Raw genomic sequence first — 23,286 nt, forward strand, 5'->3', positions numbered from 1 at the left:
CAACATAATTTTGGAAGTTTTAGCCACAGCAATCAGAGAAGAAAAATAAAAGGAATCCAAATCAGAAAAGAAGAAGTAAAGCTGTCACTGTTTGCAGATGACACAATACCATACATAGAGAATCCTAAAGATGCTACCAAAAAACTACTAGAGCTAATCAATGAATTTGGTAAAGTAGCAGGATACAAAATTAATGCACAGAAATCTCTTGCATTCCTATACACTAATGATGAAAAATCTGAAAGAGAAATTAAGGAAACACTCCCATTTACCATTGCAACAAAAAGAATAAAATACCTAGGAATAAACCTACCTAAGGAGACAAAAGACCTGTGTGCAGAAAACTATAAGACACTGATGAAAGAAATTAAAGATGATAAAACAGATGGAGAAACATAGTATGTTCTTGGATTGGGAGAATCAACATTGTGAAAATGACTGTATTACACAAAGCCATCTACAGAGTCAATGCAATCCCTATCAAAATACCACTGGCGTTTTTCACAGAACTAGAACAAAAAATTTCACAATTTGTATGGAAACACAAAAGACCCCAAATAGCCAAAGCAATCTTGAGAAAGCAAAATGGAGCTGGAGGAATCAGGCTCCCAGATTTCAGACTATACTACAAAGCTACAGTAATCAAGACAGTATGGTACTGGCACAAAAACAGAGATATAGATCAGTGGAACAGAACAGAAAGCCCAGAGATAAACCCACACACATATGGTCATCTTAACTTTGATAAAGGAGGCAAGAATATACAATGAAGAAAAGACAGCCTGTTCAATAAGTGGTGCTGGGAAAACTGGACAGCTACATGTAAAAGAATGAAATTAGAACACTCCCTAACACCATATAACAAATATGAACTCAAAATGGATTAAAGACCTAAATGTAAGGCCAGACACTATAAAACTGTTAGACGAAAACATAGGAAGAACACTCTATGACATAAATCACAGCAAGATCCTTTTTGACCCACCTCCTTGAGAAATGGAAATAAAAACAAAAATAAACAAATGGGACCCAATGAAACAAATTCTCTGTAGAGAATGGACTTGAGGACATGGGGAGGGGGAAGGGTAAGCTGGGATGAAGTGAGATAGTGGCATGGACATATATACACTACCAAACGTAAAATAGATAGCCAGTGGGAAGCAGCCACATAGCACAAGGGGATCAGCTCGGTGCTTTATGTCCACCTAGAGCAGTGGGATAAGGAAGGTGGGAGGGAGACACAAGAGGGAGGGGATATGGGGATATATGTATACGTATAGCTGATTTACTTTGTTATAAACAGAAACTAACACACCATTGTGAAGGAATTATACTCCAATAAAGATGTTAAAAAAAAAAGTTCACCAAGATAGATCCTATGTTTTCATCAAAAGATTGAAATCTTATACAGTATATTGTCTGACTCAAGTGTTTTAATCAGAAAACCATAGCAATAAGATATGCTTTAAAAATCCTTCAATAGTTGAAATTTACACACGTTTCTAGATAATATACAAATCAAAGAAGAAATTAATAGGGAATCAAAAATTATTTTGCATTGAATGATGACAAAAAAAATATAAGAGGCAACCAGGGCAGTCATAGAGATAAATGTATGCATTTAAAGTGCCTATTTTAGAAAAGAAGATGATTCAAAATCAATGAACTAAATCTTTGAATTAAGAAGTAAGGAACAAAAAACAAGGAAGTTAAATCTGATGATTAAAAAAATACAGATGCAAACAGATCAATGATAGGGAAAAAATGAGACTATTACCAACACCCAAATTTGTTTCTTAAAAATTGTTATTAATATTAACAAATTCTTTAAAAAATTAATGACAAAACACAAATTAACAATACCAGAAATTCAAAAGTAGATATTATTGAAGATAAGATAGACTTTAAAGGGTAATAAGAGAATAATATAAACATCTTCATGTAAATACATTCAACAACATAGAAGAAAATGACTAATTTTTTGGAAAGCACAAATTACTAAAACTGCCACAAGAACTAAAAATAGAAAAAGTGAACAGCCTATATCTATTAAAAAAGTTTATAATCAGAACTTATACAAAGCTAGACCCAGATGGTTTCACTGGTGAATTCTATCAAAACCTTAAAAAAGAAATAATAGCAATCTAACCAAACTCATTCAGAAAATAAAAGAGGAGTGAGTGTTTCCCCAGTGAATTTGTCAGGTCAACATAAATGCAATAACGTGACAAGGTTATTACAAGAAAAGAAAATGAGAGGCCAATAAATCTTACAAACATTGGTACAAAAATGCTTTCTAAAACATTAGCAAATTTAATCCAGCAATATATAAAAATATGTACAAAGTGGGGTGTATCCTAGAAGTGTGGGGTTGATTCATCAATGATAAATAAATCAATAAAATTTACCACAATTAACAGAAAAAGGAAGAAAATCATATAATCATCTCGATATAGAAGAGCATTTTGACAAAATTTAATAGCCATTCATGATAAAACAAAAGAAAAGTTCTCAGAAAACTACAATGCAGGAAACTTCCTCAATCTACTTAAAAGCATCTACAAAAACATCATAGTAAATGGTAATATTTTAAAAACTTTTCCCCCAAGTTTGGGAATAAGGTGATGATGTCTGCTCTCCTTACTCTATTACACATTGTAGTGGAGGTCTTAGCCAAAGCAAAAGGACAGGAAAAAAAAAATGATATAAAAATTGAATTGGGAGAGTAAAACTCATTTTGTTTGTTTATAGCTGATATAATTGCTCTCAAAAGTGCTTCTTAAAGTATTGTCCAAGGATTCCTGGCAGGTCCCTGAGTCTCTTTTAGGGAGTCCATGAGGTAAAAGACATTTTCAAAGTAATACTAAGATGTTACTTGCTTTTTTTATCCACATTGCCTCATGAGTGTACAGTGTAGTTCTTCAGAGGCATGATGTGTGATATTGTAACAGATAGAATGTAGAAACAGATACAAGAATCCATCCAGGGGGTTTCCCTGGTGGCACAGTGGTTAAGAATCCACCTGCCAATGCAGAGGACATGAGTTCAAGCCCTGGTCTGGGAAGATCCCACATGCCACAGACCAACTACACCCATGCACCACAACTACTGAGCCTGCGCTCTAGAGCCCACAAGCCACAACTACCTAGCCACGTGCCACAACTACTGGAGCCTGCGCACCTAGAGCCCGTGATCCACAACAAGAGAAGCCACCGTGATGAGAAACCTGCGCACTGCAATGAAGAGTAGCCCTTGCTCGCCGCAACTAGAGAAAGCCCAGGCAGAGCAACGAGGACCCAACACAGCTAAAAATAAATAAATAAATTAATAAAAAAAAAAAAAAAAAGAATCCATCCATCTTCTATTAAGCTAGACATTGAAGAAATTTACAAAAATATGAAACAATTCCACTATTTTGTTTGTTTTGGAAAGTAGAGTTTTTTAAAAATAAAAATGTGTTATTTATGTTTATGTACAATGGGTTTATTGCTATTTCAAATGGATGCACACATATTTAAATAATTTTTTGATTATATTTCTAAATGGGTAGGTATACAATTAATCTAACCCATATTAAAAAGCTCTTTAGGTTTCCCAACAATTTGTAAGAGTCTAAAACACTCTTGAGATTTAAAAAAGTTTTGAAGATTGCTGGTTTACATGGAAAACCTAAAAACTCTACAAAAAGTGCTGAAATCAGTAAGTAAATTCAGCTAAGTTACAGAAAAAATGGCAATATACAAAAATAAATTGCATTTCTACATGCTAGTGATAAAAAATAAAAACACTGATTTAAAAAATTGTATTTAAAATAACACAAAAAATATAAAATACTTAGGAATATGTAAATAAAAGATGTGTAAGACTTTGTCACTAATACCTACAAAGATTACTGAAAAAAACTTTTTAAATATCGAAATACTTGGAGAGATATACCATATTCATGGATTGGTACACTCAATATTGTTAAGATGTCAGTTCTTTTCAAATTGATGTATAGTCACTAAAAAGGAAATCAAAATTGGAAGAATTACTTTACCTGATTTCATCACTTGTTATAAAGCAAAACAGTATGATAGTGGTGGAAGTTTAGAAAATTAGATCAATGGAACAGAGCAGAGAGCTCAGAAATAGACTCACACACATACAATCAATTGATTTTAATAGGCAATTCAGTGGGAAAATAATGTCCCTTTCCTCAAATTGTGCTAAACAACTAGATATCCATATCCAGGAAAATAACAGACTTGGACCCCTACCTCATACCATACTCAATATTAATTCAAAGTGAATCATAGATCTTAAAAGCATAAAAACTAAAATTATAAAACTTCTAAAGAAAATTTAGGAGAAATCTTAGCAATCACAGATGTAGGCAGATAGGACACAAAAATAATAAAGTATAAAGAAAAAATAAATTGGACTTTATTAAAATTATAAACTTCTACTTTTCAAAAGACATCATTAAAAATAACTCAAGCTACTGACCAGGATTAAAAAGTCATAATAATAATTGACAAGAATGTATCTCTAGAATATATAAAAAATACTTTAAAAAAATCAATAATTAGAAGACAATCAATCAAATAAATATACAGGTACTTCACAGAAGTTATGATGACTAATAAACACATGAAAAGATTCTGGACTTTAGCTGCCAGGGAAATGCAACTTCATGCAAACTGTGACTAGTTAATAAGGATGTGGAAAAACTGGAGGTCTCCAATCGCTGGTGGGAGAGTAAATTTTCCAATCATTTTATAAAATAATTTGCCAGTTTCTTTTACAGTTAAGCAAACACCTATTCTATGACCCAGAAAGTCCTCTCCTAGACATTACTCAAGAGAAATACAAATATACGCCCACAAAAAAAGACGTGTACAAATATTCACAGAAACTATTCATAATAACTAAAACTGGAAACAATCCAAATGTTCATTAACAGATGAATGAATAAACATTTTTGTGTTTGGTAAATTCTAGATGGAACACTAGTAGGTAACAGAAATTAACCAACTGGTGATACATGCAACAACATGGATGAATTTCATAGACATTACATTAAGCAAAAGAAGTCAGACACAAAAGAGTACTTTCTTTATTATTTCATTTGTATGAAGTGCATAACAGGCTAAATAAACTCTCTTATGATGATAGAAATTGGACCAGCAGTTGCCTTTGATGCACTAGGGCTAGGCTAGTGAAGAGCCTATCGCACATGATTTAAGAAAGCACTCACTTGCAGAATTGTGAGCAAATGCTTCCTTAAATTTTGCATCCTAGTTGTCTTATTCAACTCATTATATTCCAGTCCTGCTTTGGGGTAGGGTGGGATATTAACTGCAGGGGGCCTAGAGGAATATTCCGGGATGATGGAAATGTTCTACATATTTGTAGGGGTGGTGGTTACACATGTATAGGTATATCAAAACTCATCAGATGGTACATCTAAAACCTGTGTGTTTTTCTCATATATAAATTTTAAAAGTTAATTTTTATAAAGAAACATTACCAAGACCATTTTGAAAATAACAATAAGTAAGGTATCTCAGTTTACCAGATATTAAAATTAAAACAAAGTTAAAATAGACTAATTGATCAATGGAACAGATTAGGGAGTCCAAAGACTAGTACATACATATATGGAAATCTAGTATTTGACAAAGGTGTCATTATAAGTAATGAAGAAAGAATAGATAATAGTCTTAATTAATGGGTGTAGAACATTGGTTATCTAGACAAAAAATAAATTAAGTTAAATCCCTATCTCGTACTATACACAAAAATAAATACCAGACTTATTAAAACACCAAAATTTAAAAGTCAAACTTTAAACTATTAGAAAAAAAGAGAACATATTTGATCAGAAGTGACAAAAATTTCTTTAAAAAGACAGCAAAAGTACCAAGTCATAAAGAAAAAAATGATAAATTTAACTACATTAAAAATTGAAAATGTCCATTTAATACGATACCCTATAAACAAAGTGGAAAGACAAGCCATAAAATGGGGAGAGTTACTTGCAATGACTAATAACCAACCAACGTTCAAGATCCAGAATATATAAAGAATTCCCACAAAGCAATAATAAAAAGATAAAAAATGGGACAAAGGTTATAAGGACAATTTTAATATCATCAATAAGCATAAGAAAAGCTTAATTTCAAGCTCAGTGAAATTAAAACAAAAATGAGAATTTTTTTAATTTGTCAAATTGGAAAACTTAAAATATTCTGATAATATTAAGTGTTTCAACAAGGACTTGTTGAAAAAAACATTTGCTATTCACTGTTAATAGGAATATAAGTTTGTACAGCCACTCTGGAGAAGTTTTGACTGTTTCTATTAAAACTAAAACTGTTCATACCCTTTGACCCAGCAATTCTAGGATTAGTTATTTACCTAGAAAAATAATCATACCTATAAGCACTGAGACCATTACATGAATGTTCATAATATCATTATTTGATAATGGGAAAAGTCAGAAACAATCTACATGTGCATCAAAAAAAGGAATGAAGGAAAAAATGGGGGTACATAACTTCCATGCAGCAATTAAAATAAACATGTAGGTTAATGTGAATTAACATGGAAAGACCTTTAAAAAAAACACTGTGGAGTGAAAAAAACAAGTTGCATACTGCTATAAACATTGTGATTATATTTATAAATCTTAAAAGCACACAAAAAATACTACTATAGAGATCTATGGATATGCACAAAAATGCATAAGTACATATTTTAAAAGGCTGGGAACTTTTCTGGTAAGCGGCCTGAGGTGACCTCTAAATATGGTTTGCTATTCACTTGACCCAGAAAACCCCACAAAATCATGCAAGTCAAGAGGTTCAAATCTTCGTGTTCACTTTAAGAACACTCGTGAAATTGCCCAGGCCATTAAGGGTATGCATATCTGAAAAGCCACCAAGTATCTGAAGGATGTCTCTTTAAAGAAGCAATGTGTGCCATTCCATGGTTACAATGGTGGAGTTGGTAGGTGTGCCCAGGCCAAACAGTGGGGCTGGACACACGGTCAGTGGCCCAAAAAGAGTGCTGAATTTTTACTGCACATGCTCAAAAATGCAGAGAGTAATGCTGAACTTAAGGGCTTAGATGTAGATTCTCTGGTCACTGAGCACATCCAGGTGAACAAATCCCCCAAGATGCGGCGCAGGACTTACAGAGCTCATGGTCGACTCAACCCATACGTGAGCTCTCCCTGCCACAGTGAACTGATCCTTACTGAAAAAGAACAGATTGTTCCTAAGCCAGAAGAGGAGGTTGCCTAGAAGAAACTGAAGAAACAAAAATTTATGGCCCGGGAATAAATGCCACAAAAAATAAATGCAAAGAAAAGAAAAGAAAAAAAAAAAGAAGTCTGGGAAGAAAACATACAAAGCATAATAGTGAGCCCATATATGTAGAGGGAGTGAAAGTCAGACTGAAGATGGAAATCAAAGGGATCCAGAAGTAAAAAGTATTTGAAAATGTTAACACTTTCAACTGTTGATAGTGGGAATATGAGGGATTTTTAAATTTTTGTATTTTATAGTATTTTGACATTAAAATTTCTTTTTAACACCTAAAATAGTAAGAGGTCTGAGTTCATAGCACATCTCTGCCATTAACTTAAACAAGTAACTTCCTCCCTCTTCATATTTCCTTATTGGTTCACTCAAATATGTTTTGAATGATGGAATGACCTTTAATCTCTACCCTAAACCAAATATTTCTCCAATTCTATGTTCCTGAGGGAAATTCTTCATTTTTCTTTAGCTAATAAGGAAAGCCTCCTGATTAACCCAGGGATTAAGGTCATCTTTCGGTGACAAAGGTAGAAGGTTCTTTTTTTACATCATTCTCATAACTATAAGACTATACACTTGTTGTCTGATATCTGGTCTAACTCTCCCCCCCGCCCCCCGATTTTCCTTCAGAGCAAATCTTTCTGCCAGCATCCAACATCCCAGAGAAGGGTTACAAATAGAAATAGAAAAGTCCAAAGTGAATTAAAATACCAGGTTGTTGACAGGAGAGAAAAAATAGCTCCCGCTAATAACCTGATTTGACATGTGATTTATGTGGTCCTAAAAGGACAGTCATAAAAAATGTGTAAGTGAAGGAATAACACCCAGTGATTTACAAAGGCCCTGGGAGTGTGGGCGACGGAATGCAGTGAAAGGGAGAGTAATAAATCTGGCCGGGGAAGCCATGTTGATCCTTTCACCCTTCAAAGCCTGAGCACCAGGGATTCTCTGCTTGTAGCACATTACATTCAGCCTTTCATTTGGCAAACATTTCCTGAGTCTCCTGGCCATGAGCAGCATCAGGCAAGGCAAGATGTATTTGTGTGTATATGGCAGGAATAGGTTCACAGAGAGAAGGTACAAAGTGTGATCTAAAGTGTTGATGAACTCACTGTATGATTAAACAAAACAGCTAAGCCAAAGATGCATCCATGTATAAGTGGAAGCAACTAAAGACATTTAATTTTAAGAAGAGAAAGTTTCAGGGAGAAATGGTTGCTGCCTTCAAATATCTCAAAAGCTTCACCGAGAAGAGGAAGAAAGTCTCCAGAGGATACTGAGACCAATGAATTAAAGAAAAGCAAATTCTTCCCATCAAAATTTATTGAGAACTTTCTATGTGCCAAGCACTAGTCTAGTAGCTAAGCATCCAGCAAGGATACAAAAGACTGACAAGGTCCTATGGCCGTTGGAAGTTACATTTTAGTGGAAGGAAGAACTATAATATGCCAAATAAATAAATAAACATGTTATTTCAGATACTGGTAAGTCTTATAATTGCATGGGGCAAGGTGACAGAGTGTGGGCAAGGGCAGAAGGGAGAGGGAAAATTTATTTAGGGAAGGTGATCAGAAGAGTCTCTGAGAAAGCGACATTTCATCTGGCATCTGAAATAACAAGAAGGCTCTAACCCTGTGATGATCTGGGGAAGAGAGATCCAGAGAAACAGAACAGCAAGTGCAAAGGTGCTAAGACAGGAACAAGCCTTGAATGTCTATTTTCAAAGGAACAGAAACGCCTACTGGGACGTAGTGAGTTAGGAGAGTGGAGAGATGGGATTGGGGACATAGGCAGGGACAAGAATGTGGGCCTTGTAGGCCTTGGTAAGGAGTTTGTATTTCACACTAGAGGCAATGGGATCAACATAGGTCAAGCACACCCTGTGCCACATCAAGACTTGTTATAAAGCTACAGGAGTAAACATAGTGTGGTATTAGCCCAAAGATAGACAAAGGAACCAATGGAACAGAATAAAAAATCTAGAAACAGACCCACACATATAGCCACTTGATGTGTAAGAACAGTCGCACTGTAGTACAGCATGGGAAGGATGGAGTCCCAGAAAGCGTAGCTCTACATGTGAAAAGAAAAACAATAAAGCTTCGAGATGAAAATATAGGAGAATATCTTCATGACCTCAGGTTGGCAAAAAAAAAAAAAAAAAAAAAAAAATTATTCTAGTAGGATACATAAAGCACAAACCATGAAGAAGAAGATTGGTACATTGGAATACTTTTAAATTAAGAATTTATCAATGATACCATTAAAATGGGGAAACGGAAAGCCACAGAGTAGAAGATATTTATAATACATATCTGACAAAAGTTTAGTATCCAGAAATGTAAAGAATTTGTACAAAACAACAAGAAAATGAAAAACAATCCAATAGAAAATTACACAAAAAGGGCTTAAAGAGGCACTTCACAAAATGGGGTGTCCAAATGTTCAAAAGAAACACTCAACATCATTTCTTGTTATAGAGGTGCAAATTGAGACCATAATGATATATCACTACATACACATACCCACCAAGATGACTAGAGAAACTTATCACACACACACACGTAAGAGAGGGAGGGAGTTTTAAAAAGATAGAAAAGATCCCTCTTGATTCCAATTTCCTCTTCTACTAGCATTGCAGTTATCAGGGAAGAGCATAACAGGCAGAGATGTACAAAGGCCCTGTGGCAGCAAAGGCAGCAAGGTAAAGAGAAGCAGGTGATGAGGCTGGAGAAAGTAGAGCCTACAAGGCCTTGCAAGCAAGGTTTTTGAATTTTTACCTGAGAAAATCTTTGAAGAGTTTTGAACAGAGGACAGAAGTAACACAATGTTTAAAACTTTACTTTAAAACTCTTCTTTACTCCTATTTCTCTCAGCCTCCTTTGTGCCTCACTTATTCAACCTTTAATTCTTTTTTCATTCATAACAAATATGATTGGGCAGCTACCATGCATCATGCCTCCCAGCCCACAGGGAGCCCAGAGCCCAACGGGAGGTGAAGCATGCACACAGTGTCTTTATCACTGGAGCTCCACAGGGCTCAAGCTTGGACAAGCATCTTTTCTCACTCTGCACACTCTCCCTGTGACCCGACAGTCATGCCATGGCTTCCATCTATGACCTATGTGATGACTGTAGGTTGACCAACCAGCACAGTTTGTCCATGGCTGAGGGGTTTCAACAAGACTTGGGACATAGTGGTAAAATTAGGAAAAGTCCTAAACAAACCGGGAGGAATTGGTCACTTAGGGCTGAGAACCCCCATATATGGATCACTTTACAAGCCCATGTGTCCATTTGGCTACTAGATATCCCCTTTTGATGTTTTAAGGTTATCTTAAATTCAGCCTGTCCAGTTTCAAACTCCCGATCTCTCCAAAACCCTTCTTCCTCCAACTTCCCTATCTCAGTGGACAGCACTCCCAGTTACCCTACTTTCTAAGCTGGAAACATGGGAGCCATCCTCAGCACTGTCTCTTTCCTCACTGCCACATTCAACCAAATCATTTACAAGGTGGATATTTCTGACCATGTAACAATAACACAGCAATACATCTGCTCCCCAGGAGCTCACATTCCAGTTGAGGAAAAGAAACAATATACAAATAAATACAAAGCTATCCAACATGTCAGTGCTCTGAAGGAAGATGAAGCAGGGTCAGAGGATAGAGGCTGGCAGTGGAGCAGGTCTCATACGATGGTCAGGGAGGATGTCTCTGAAGCTGACACCTTTGAGTAGAGCCTGGAATAATATATGGGAGCAGGTCATGCAAAGATTTAGGGGAAGAGTGTTCCTCAAAAAGAGAACAGCAAGTGCAAAGGCCCTGGGTATGGTGAGAGAATGACAAGGAGACCAGTGTAGCTGGACTAGAATAAGCAAAACAGACAGTGACAAGAGATATCAGAAATAACAAGGCTAGATCACATTTGGCCTTGTGGGGCATTGTTAGAACGTCTGAGTGAAATAGGAAATTGTTGGAGAGGTTTGAAATGAACGACCTAGTCTGATTTACATTTTAACAGGATCATTCTGTGAAGTGGAGCAAAAGTAAATACAGAAAGAATAGCTAGGAAGCTACGACAATAATATAATCATGTAATAATAATAACCTGCAGACAAGAGATGCTGGGGACTTGGACTGGGGTGAAAGTGGAGGGGGTGGTAAGAAGTGATTGGATTGGAAATATTTCAAAGGTACAGCAGACAGACTGCTAATGGATTTGATGTTGGGTGCGTGAGAAGAGCGAAAGATATCTCCAACAATGTCTTAAATATATCCACCTCTTACAGTTTCCACTGCCACCACTCTGACCCAAGCCACTATCATCTCTCACTGGAACCTTTGTGACAGCAAATAGCCTCCTGGTTGGTCCATCTTCATCTCCTTACTCCTTTCTGAATCATTAAACACAGCACAATCAGTGTGACTTTTTTAAAAAGTCAGGACTGATCATTCCACATCTCTGCTCCAACCCCTTCAGTGATTTTGCACTGCGTAAGAATCCAAATCCTGAATGAGGCCTTCGAGATTCTGTGTCATCAGCCTTCGGCCATTTCACCAGCCACATGTCACACTTCTCTTCCTTACCCTGCCTACCATCTACACTGCCTTTCTTTCATATTCCATCCAGCCTCAAGTTCTTGCATATGTTGCCCCCTCTGCCTAGAATTTATCACCCCTTCCCAAATAGAAACACCCGAGGTCATTTGTTCAGTTTAGGTGTCTTCATTTAATTATTACCCTTTCAGAGAAGACTTTCCTGCCCCTTGCTCCTCTCCTGACTAGAATTCTGTTAGTCTCCTTTGTTACTATGATCATCAGTAATTAATTGTGGAATCAGCTATTAATGTCTGTTTTCCCCACCAGAGTGTAAACTCCATGAAATCATCAACCATGCACAGTTTACATATGGCTGTATTCCTAGCATCTAGCACAATACTTTGCCCAGGTAAGTGTTTGATTTTTTTTTTTTTTTTAGGTAAATGATTAAATACTTGAAAACTGTAGTTCATATATGAAGTCAACAGATGAATAATCTCAGTTATGCAAGGACTCATGAAGTACTTGACTCATACATTCTTCCTGAAAAATTACTCCAAGATCTACTTCAGGCAGCTGAAAAGAAAAAAAGAGTCAAAATTTTAAAGTCATAAATAGTAAAGTCATGGTGTGGAAGAACTGGTAATGAGCAACTGAAAGCATGTAAGCACATAATTTATTCTAAATAAGTGTGGTAAATACGGTTACAAAACAGAATGAAAGTGTCATAAATAATTCCTGAAAGAGAAGATTCTTAATTTATAAAAGGAGCAACAATTAACAGTGTAAAATTATCTTACACCAATTAAAACTGGTGGTCGTAGGTAAAATAAAGATGGGAAAAGATGTATTATCCATCTTCATTGAAGGAGGTAAATAATTACATATGCTTTCATAGTATAGGCTCAAGTATATTTTTTGACAAAAATAAAAGTAGTGACTTCTGCTCTGGCTATGACAGAATACCATATATTAGGCCAGCTCTGCCACAGATAACAACTGTAAAAACTGGATAAATGCCAAAAATAAATCTAGCCATTTGAATGCATAAGAGAACAAGTAAAGCAGATAGACATGAGAGTATAAGATTTCAGAGAGAAGGGAAACCCATTGAGGCTCCTATATTCATCATCGCTTTTTCCCTATGGGGCATTTTTAAAAAAAATAAATTTATTTATTTATTTGTTTGTTTGTTTATGGCTGCATTGTGTCTTCTTTGCTGCACAAGGGCTTTCTCTAGTTGTGGCGAGCAGGGCCTACTCTTCATTGAGGTGTGCAGGCTTCTCATTGTGGTGGCTTCTCTAGTTGTGGAGCACGGGCTCTAGGTGCGTGGGCTTCAGTAGTTGCGGCTCTCAGGCCCTAGAGTGCAGCCTCAGTGCTTGTGACGCATGGGGTTAGTTGCTCCGAGGCATGTGGGATCTTCCCAGACCAGGGTTCTAAACCATGTCCCCTGAATTAGCAGGCGGATTCTTAACCACTGTGTCACCAGGGAAGTCCCCCTGTGGGGCATTTTTAAATTCATAGTGTGGGGCAGAGATACTGATCAGAAAGTGGAAGCCTAAAGTCTATGGCAGTCTCATTGTGCTAGAAGACAAAAATTAGAGTCCAAGGCTTTCAAGGTAACCAGGATGGAGGCGCCGAGATCCCAGAAGTAAAAGGAACCCCAGAGAAGTGAGCCTAACATTCCCTTCAAAGGAATTTGCTGAATCTTAAGCTGAATTTTAAGTTGCACATACTCCTATAAAGAGACCAAAATACAACAAGGAGAAAGTGACTGCTAAGAGATGAAAATGGTAAACAGAATTTCAGCAGTTTCATGGCCCTAAAACCACAAAAATAGGAGTCCAGACCTAGCATGGAAACCTTAGGCTTTCAGCTGAAACACCTGAAGAGCTATACTTAAGACAACTCATAAATAAGCCAGCCCTTGTGATGCCTGAAATCCACTCTCAAATGACTTCAATCTGTGGTTGGATGACAGTGACTTGCTCATAGCTTTTCAGAAAAAAAAAATAATGTAGGAAGATAATGCATCCAAAGCCTCTACCATTTTTATTAAAAAAAAATTGTCTAGGGCTTCCCTGGTGGCGCAGTGGTTGAGAATCTGCCTGCTAATGCAGGGGACATGGGTTCGAGTCCTGGTCTGGGAAGATCCCACATGCTGCGGAGCAACTAGGCCCGTGAGCTACAACTACTGAGCCTGTGCGTCTGGAGCCTGTGCTCCGCAACAAGAGAGGCCATGATAGTGAGAGGCCCGCGCACCGCAACAAAGAGTGGCCCCCGCTTGCCGCAACTAGAGAAGGCCCCCGCACAGAAACGAAGACCCAACACAGCCATAAATAAATAAATAAATTAATTAATTAATTAAAATATTTTAAAAAAATTGTCTAATGGCAATTAGAAATTAAATTGCATTTCAGGAAAAAGAACCAAATGACTAAAAATTAAGAGAAAAAAGGCAATAGAGGCACACTTAACGATGATCTAGTTGTTTGGCATTATCTAACATGGACTTTATTTTTTATCAGATATGACTTATATGTTCAAGAATATAGGAGAAAAGGTAGAGAAATTGACTTGGAATCTATAAAAATCATTAAATAGAAATTATAGAGCTGAAAAATACAGCAACTGAAATTAAGAACTCGATACATGGTTTCACAATATATTACCTATTAACTAGAAGCAAAAAAGAGGAATCATGAATTAGAATATATATTTGTAAAATATGTGGAATGAAGCACAGAGAAAAATAATGAAATAGAAATGGAAATTAGTGACACAGTGCACAAGATATATGGGTAGTTTGAAAAGGTCAAGTATAAAAGAATTTGTAAGCTTCAGAAGAAGAGGAAAGAGAATTTAGAAGAAGCAATATTTGAAGTAACACTAGATAAGAATTTTCCAAAACTGAAGAAAGCTATCAACTTACGGATTCAAGAGGCTCTATGACCCACAGCTAGGACACATTTAAAACACACATGCACGCACACACACACACACACACACACACACACACACACACACACGCACACACTGAAGCACTCAGAATAAACATGTGCACTAACTTCTCATCAGAAACAAAGCAAGCTAGAAGACAGAGAAACACCTTATAGATGCTGAAAGAAAAAACTGTCAATCTAGAATTCTATATCCAGACAAACTATCTTTCAAAAATAAAGGTAAAATGAAAACATTTTCCAATAAGCAAAATCTAAGAGAATTCATCACCAGCAGACCTGCACTACAAGGAATATTAAAGGAAGTTCTTGAAAATGAACAATTTCCACCATCTGGAAAATCAAACCTACATGAAAGAAAAAGGAGTGCCAGAAATGGTAAACGTATAGGTAAATATAAGCCTTTTTTTAAACTTAATTCCTTTAAGAGATAATTGATTATTTAAAGCAAAACTAATTATATATTGTGGGATAATAACATATATAGAAATAAAATGTATGATAACAACAGCACAACAGATGGGGGTAGATTGAAGGGTACTCTTGTAATGTTAGTACATTACCTGAGAAGTGATCTATTAACTCATGGAAGATTACAATAAATTAAGAAAACATACTGTAAGCCCTACTGCAACCACTAAAAAAAATTATAATAAAACAAAGAGTTATAGTTAAAAAAAAGAAAAGGTGGAATTTAAAAAACAATTCTCAATTAGTCCAAAAAAATGGTAAAAAAGGAGAAAAAAATGGTCAAAAAACAGATGTGATAAATAGAAAAATTATAAGGTAGATTTAAATGTAGTGGTATTAATAATTATCTTAATATAAATGTCATTAACACCCTAATTAAAAGGTAAAGATTGGCAGATTGGATATCAAAGCAATATACAATAATATACACATTTTAAATACAAAAACAGGAAGCTTAGAGGTAAAAGATAGAAAATGGTATACCATGAAAACACTAATCACCAGAAGCTAAAGTGGCTATATTAATACCAGACAAAGCTGACATTAAGACAAAGAGTTATCACCAGAGATAAAGAGGAACATTTCATAATGATGAAAAGTGTCAGTCCATCAAGAAAGCATAACAATCCTGAATGAGTATTCATGTAATAACAGAGGTTCAAAATGCATATAACACAATCTAGTAGAACTGAAAGGAGAAATAGAAAATTCACAATGACTGTTGGAAAATTTAATATTCCTCCAACAGTCAAACTAAGTAAACAAAAACATAGGAAGAATACAAAAGATTTGAAAGGCACTATCAATCAAAGTAGCCTGATTAAGATTTATATGCCACTATACTCAACAGCTACAGAAGACATTTTTTTTTTCAAGTGTGTATGAAACAGCCAGTCACCAAGCTATACCAAATACTGGACCATGAACAAAGTCTAAGCAAATTTTAAAAAATGAACTTCTGCACAATATGTTATTGGATTACAATAAAAATGAATGATCAAACACAAATATATCTAGAAAATCCTCAAATATTTGGAAATTAAGCAACACATTTCTAAATAACACAAAAGTCAGAGAAAAATTCACAAGGAAAATTAGAAAATATTTTGAACTGAATAATAATTAAAATAAAATATAACAAAATTTGTGTATTCAACTAATCTAAGCAGTGCTTCGGGAGAAATTTTTGTTAGTTTTGTTTATTTTAGGAAATAAAAAGAATATTTAAAATCAATGATCTCAGCTTCTACCTCAAGAAGGTAGAAAGAAGAAATTAAACTCAAAGTATAAAGACTAATATGATAATAATAAGAATAAAAATTAATATAATATAAAATGAATAAACAATAGAGAAAACCAATGAAACCAAATGAATAACAAAAATAAATTTAGCAATGAAGAACAAAGTTGAAAAATCCATACCATCTAATTTAAATACCTACTAGAAATCCTCAGTAATTAAGACCTGATGGTGTTTTCATAGAGAGACAAGTAAATGAACAAAACAAATTAGAGCCCAGAAAGAGACCCATGCATATGGTAGTTGAATTTTTACAAAAACATGAGAGTAATTCAGTGGAAAAATGATAGTCTTTTCAACAAATGGAAAAGGAACAACTGGATAACCATGTGGTAAACAAACAATAAACAACAACCTTGACTCATTTCATGCTATACACAAAAATTAACTCAGAATGGATCATAGACCTATACATAAAGCTAAAAATATAAAACTTTTAGAATAAAACATAAAATAATCTTTGTGATCTTATGGCAGGCAAAGATGACTTAAGACAAAAAAATACAAACCATAAAAGGAAGAATGAATGAAGTGGATTCTATTAAAATTAAAAACTTCTATTCTTCAAAAAAGCCATTAAGAAAATGAGAAAGCAAGTCACAGACTGGGAGAAAATATTCATAAAACATATATCTGATGAAAGACTGGTATCCAGAATATATGAAGAAATCTTACAAGTCAATCAAAATAATATAAATAATCCAGTAATAATGAGCAAAACATTTGAATGGACACTCCAAACACACACACACAAAGATATATGAATGGCCAATAAGCACAAGAAAAGATGATCAGTAGCATTAGCCATCAGGAAAATGCAAATTAACACCATGAGATACTGCCAGACACTCACTATAATGGCTAAAATTTTAAAACCTGTGAATATCAAGTGTTGGTAAAGATGTGGAGCATTTATAACTTTCATACAGTGCTGGTAGGAGTATAGAATAGTATGATAACTTTAGAAAATATTTTTCAATTTCTTATGAAGTTATACATACACTTATATGATTCAGTAGTTCTTTTTAATATTTCCCTAAGAGAATTAAAACCATATGTCCATAAAGAGGCTTGTACATGACAGGTCAAGTCAGCTTTATTTGAACAAAGCAGAAGGCATCATGCTCCCTGATTTCAGACTATATTACAGTAATCAAAACAGTATGGTATTGGCATAAAAACAGACACACAGATCAATGAAACAGAATAAAGAGCCAAGAAATAAACCCACATATATATAGTCAACTAATTTACAACAAAAGAGCAGAGAATATACATTGGGGGAAGGACAGTCTTTTCAATAAATGGTGCTGGGAAAACTGGACAGCCACATTCAGAAGACTGAAATTTAACCACCATCTTACACCATACACAAAAATTAACTCAAAATGGATTAAAGATTTGAACATAAGACCTAAAAACATAAAACTCCTGGAAGAAAATATAGGCAGTAAGCTCCTTAACATACGTCTTGGCAATGATTTTTTTAATCTGACACCAAAAGCAAAAGCAACAAAAGGAAAAATAAATAAGTGGGACTGTATCAAACTAAAAATCTTCTTCACAGCAAAGCAAACCATCAACAAAATGAAAAGACAACCTACTGAATGGGAGAAAATATTTTCATATCCTATATCTGATAAGGGGCTAATATCCAAAATATATAAAGAACTCATACAACACAATAGCAAACAATCTGATTTTAAACATGAGCAGAGAATCTGAATAGACATATTTCCAAAGTAGACATAAAGTTGGCCAACAAGTACAGGAAAGAATGCTCAAAATATTAATCATCAGGGAAATGCATTTAAAACCATGATGAGGTATCACCTCACATCTATTAGAATGGCTATTATCAAAAAGACAAGAAATAACAAGTGTTGGTGAGGATGTGAAGAAAAGGAAACCCTTGTGCACATTTGGTGGGAACATAAATTGGTGCAGCCACTGTGGAAAACAGTATGCAGGTTCCTTAAAAATTAAAAATAGAACTACCATATGATCCAGCAATTGTACTCCTTGGTATTTATCTGAAGAAAATGAAAACAGTAACTCAAAAAGTTATGTGCACCCCCATATTCACTGCAGCTTTATTTACAATAGCCAAGATATGGAAACAACCTAAGTATCCATCAATGGATGCATGGATGAAATAATTGCTGCATATTGTATATATAGTAGAATATTATTCAGCCTTAAAAAGAATGAAATCTTGCCATTTATGACAACATGGATGGACCTCAAGGGTATAACGTTTAGTGAAATAAGTCAGAGAAAGACAAATATCATATTTCTTATATGTAGAATCTAAACAAAAACAAAAGCAAAAAAACAAGCTTATAGATACAGAGATCAGATTGGTGGTTGCCAGAGGCAAGGGGTTGGGGGGGGGGGGAGAAACGGGTAAAGGGGCTCAGAAGATAAAAAAGAAAGAAAAATATCAGCTTTATTTATAACATCCCAAATATCTATCAACAGGTGAGCAAAAACACCCAAATTTTGGTATATTGATGAAGTAGAATACTAGAAAATATTGATTTGTACAATAGCATTGATAAATCCCAAAATTATTGTGTTGAGGTGAAGAAAATATTCATTGTGGAAAATAATCACAATGGTGGTTGCTGTAAAGTTGAGGGATTTCTTGAAAAGGAGTTTGAGGAAACCCTTTGAGTAGATGAAAATATTCAATGTATTGATTTTGGTGATAGAGACCTAGGTGTATACACATTTCATAACTCATTGAACAATATACCCCTTCCCCTAAAATTGATGGATTTTGTTTTATTTTAAATTCTACCTTAATCAAACTAACTTAAAAGAAAAACAGATCAGTAATCTAAGCTCCCACCTTAGGAAGCTAGCTAGAAAAAGAAGAGCAAATTAGACCAAATTAAGAGGGAAGAAAATAATGAAGAGAAAAAAAATCAATGAAATATAAACAACAGAGAAAATGTAACCAAAAGCTGGTATTTGAAGGAAAATTAAAACAAAAAAAATGGATAAACTTCTAGCTAAACTATCAAGAAAAGAGAAATCACAGTTTGTCAATATCAAAAAAAAAAAATGACAGAGGGGACATAACTACGGATCCTGCAGATATCAAAAGGATAAGGGCATATTATGAAAAATTTTATGCCAATAAATTTTACATCTTGGATAAATTAGACAAATTCCTTGAATGATGCAAATTGTCAAAACTAGCTCAAGAAAAGATAAATAGCTGTATAGTCCCATATCTGTTTAAATAACTTGAACTTGTAACTGACAGCATTATTTTAAAGAAAACTCCACACTCAGTGTCTTCATTAGTAAATTTTACCATATTTTTAAGAAAGAAATAATGCCAATTTTACCAAAACTCTCCAGAAAATCGCAAAAACACTTTTCAAGTCATTTTATAAGGCCAGGAAAACCTTAATACCAAAATCAGGCAAATATACTACAAGAAAAGAAAATTACAGAACAATAATCCTCATGAACACAAAAGATACAAAAGTTGTTAATAAAATATTAGCAAATCAAATCTAGTAATATATAAAACTGATAGTATATCATGACCAGGGGAAATTTATTCTAGGAATACAAGGTTGTGTAACTTTAAAATATTAATTGACAGACTAAAGAAGATTCATGAACAAACTAAAGAAAAAAAGTGATAATTTCAATATCTACAAAAAAAGCATTTGAAATATTCAATACACATTCATGATAAAATCTCAGGAAGCTGGAAATAGAAGGAACTTCCTCGGCTTGAGAATGTAGAACAACCAGAACTCATATATTTCTGGTAGCAGTGTAAAATGGTACAATCTTTTTGAAAAACAGTTTGGCAGTTTCTTATAAAATTAAGCATATACATACATACCCTATGAACTAGCAATCCCTTTCCTAGGCATTTACTCAAAAGAAATGAAAACTTAGGTCTGTACAAATGCTTGTACAAGAATATTCATAGAATCTTTATTCATAGTAGTCTCAACTGGAAACAGTACAAATATCTATCAACTGGTGAGTGCATAAATAAACTGTGGTATATTTATATGATGGAATATTATGCCAAAACAAAAAGAAACATTTCTTATTCATGCACCAATGTGGATGCATTTCACAGACATTACTCTAAGTGAAATAAGCTGATGGAAAAGAGTATATACTGTACATACTGTAATATGTAAATGAGCAAAAGGTACATGGGTACATAACTCATCTCTTTTTACTATTGTAAAAGATTTAGAAAAGACTGACTTAGAACTCTCTGGAGTGATGAAAATATTTTGTATATTGATAGGGATATGAGCTTCATATTTATATGAATTTGTTAAAACTCAGTGAAGTGCATTTCAGCCTATATCAAAAAACTGATATAACCAGGAATTATAACCCGTAATTCCAAACAAGGAAATTTTAAAGGCAAATATACTTGAAGTAAACATATATAATTCATAATGGCAAATGACAAATTCCCCCATGAAGATACAAAAATTCTGAATCTAAATATACTTTATATCATAGCTATAAAACTCAACATTGCCAATGATTCAGTTGGCCAAAAAGGGCGTATGGGTTTTTCCTTAATATATTAAGGAAAAACAATGGTATAATTCTTTTAATCATGTAAAAAGTATCTACTAAAATCTGCAACAGTTTGGCTAAGATTCCAGAGAAATGAATCTATGAAAAAATATCAAATTGAAATTATAGAATCAAGAACAATATAATGATTGAAATTAAGAACTCAGTAGATGAGTTTAACAGTAGGATTAGCTAGTCATCATTGTACTGGAGGAACAAGATTAGAAACTTTAGAAGAGAACTTTGAATAGTTCACCATTAAGTACTAAGGTTAAAAGGAAACATTAGTAGAGTTAAAAACAACACATATATCTTTAAAACTACCATAGGGAAAAAGTAATGAAAGAGAAGATGGTCCAAAGAAAACAGCAAGGAAGGATCAAATATAAAAAATATAATAGAACAAGAACAAATGAGCATACCAGTTATGGCAAAAAATAGAAATAATTTAAACTTTCCAATTAAAAACAGATGTTTTCCTCAGCAATATTTATACTGCAAAAATATTAGAAACATACATGTTCAACCTCAGGGAAAGGTTATATGAGTGATGTTTCAACCCTCAACAGAATATTATGCCATAATTAAAATTCATATTAACAAAAACTTTTTAATAAGTTGGGAGATGCATATGTTAACCTATTAAAAATAAGGATTCCCAATTCTTATACAGTATCATAATACCTAAATATAAATTTAATAAAAAACTAAGTAGAATAAAAATACCAAATGTAGATATATAGTTAACAGCAGTTATTTATAGGTCAGAGAGTTATATTTTGTTCTATTTATTTGTCCTTTCTATAAATATACAAGATTCCTCCAATGGGAATATGTTGATTTTGTTTATTGTTTTTTATTACATAAGCAATACATGAATATAATAGTGATGTAAAAGATACAAGTACTAATAAAATAAAAGTTCCCTTTGACATTCTCAGCTGCTCTCTTCCTATTCCCACCTTAATCCATTCTATAGGAGTAACCACTATTTTCTTTTACTTCTTTCCAGATCATTTTTCTGTATTATTTGGATACTCAGAGTCAATAAGTAATAAAAATGTAAACAACCCACTTACAACAAACTGTAAAACAGGCTCAGTGACTACATCTGTGGGATGTCATAAAGGAAATTTCTGCATTGTGGAGAGCTGGAGTCCAGTGAACCCTCATCTTCTTCCCGTTTGAGTTCTATTATACAAATCTACCAAGAATTCTCTGAGAGGGAGAGTGACTGGAGTATAGGTTAGTCAAGGTTGATGAAATTAGGATTGGCCTGCATCCGGAAGTTCGGGTGGGAGGTAGACACATGGAAGCCTTCTCAGCTGGCTGTGAGCAGAATGAGGCCGTTAGGAAAAACATGGTGGAGAGCAGTTCAGCTGGAGAAAAGTACGGAATAGGGAGAGAGAAGGCTACATGGAGACATCAAAATCAGGTTTCAGAAGGCCTTGGCTTGGATGGTCAGCATGTGTCCTGGTGCTTCTTCAGAAATTCTCTGGTCTTACCAAGTGAGCCACAACTGAGTCCTGCCTGAGGTTTAGTTTTCTGGTTTATAAAATGGGGATATGGGTTCTTTGAAAATTAAATTAGATAAAGAGTGTAAGAACACTTGGCAGTGTGAGTTGATAATCACAGTAGAAAGTTGAACAGAAGGATACACAGCTCTGGAGCCTGGGCTTGGGCTCTACGAAGCTGCCTTGACGGCTTCTCTGTTGCTATTTCTGGAAACCATGCAAAGCTCAAGCCAGCTTCCTGTGACAAGAGAGATCCTAGCCCATGTTGGCATCTGCTTCTTTGGGGAGTAGCAAACTCAATTTTCTGATGTCCCAAGGTAGACATTGGCCCTGCATCCCTAGAGAACCTCACATATGGTTTGGTATGGTTTCTTTGAAAACACAATTGCTGTACACTTAATCATTTCTTTTTCAAGGAAAACATAACATTAGCTACTGTACATGGGTATGTAACTCATCTCTTTTAATTAGATGCTAATTAACAACTCACTAGCTTTAATCATATCAATCTGGTAATACTATTTATGCCCCACAGAATAATGAACTACTTTATAAGAAATAAGCATGGCACATGTTGACATAGGAATGCATCCAGCCATAATTTGCTCTGGGTAA

The 23,286-nt window shown here is 34.5% G+C and overlaps 2 long non-coding RNA genes and 1 pseudogene across 3 annotated transcripts in view; 1 reads left to right on the top strand and 2 right to left on the bottom strand.

Annotated features, from left to right (window-relative positions):
• Positions 1-23,286, bottom strand: part of LOC309605651 — a 923,254-nt gene that overhangs the window by 169,583 nt on the left and 730,385 nt on the right. The window lies entirely within an intron of this gene.
• The window catches only part of LOC309605632, a 50,189-nt gene that overhangs the window by 3,832 nt on the left and 23,071 nt on the right, over positions 1-23,286 (bottom strand). The window lies entirely within an intron of this gene.
• On the top strand, positions 539-20,932 carry LOC309606181 (large ribosomal subunit protein uL22 pseudogene; annotated as a pseudogene). Its single transcript has one exon. The product of its transcript is annotated as a large ribosomal subunit protein uL22 pseudogene (transcript).

The sequence above is a fragment of the Balaenoptera borealis genome (genome assembly GCF_965194805.1).
Source record: "Balaenoptera borealis genome assembly, chromosome: 11".
Taxonomy (NCBI): Eukaryota; Metazoa; Chordata; class Mammalia; order Artiodactyla; family Balaenopteridae; genus Balaenoptera; species Balaenoptera borealis.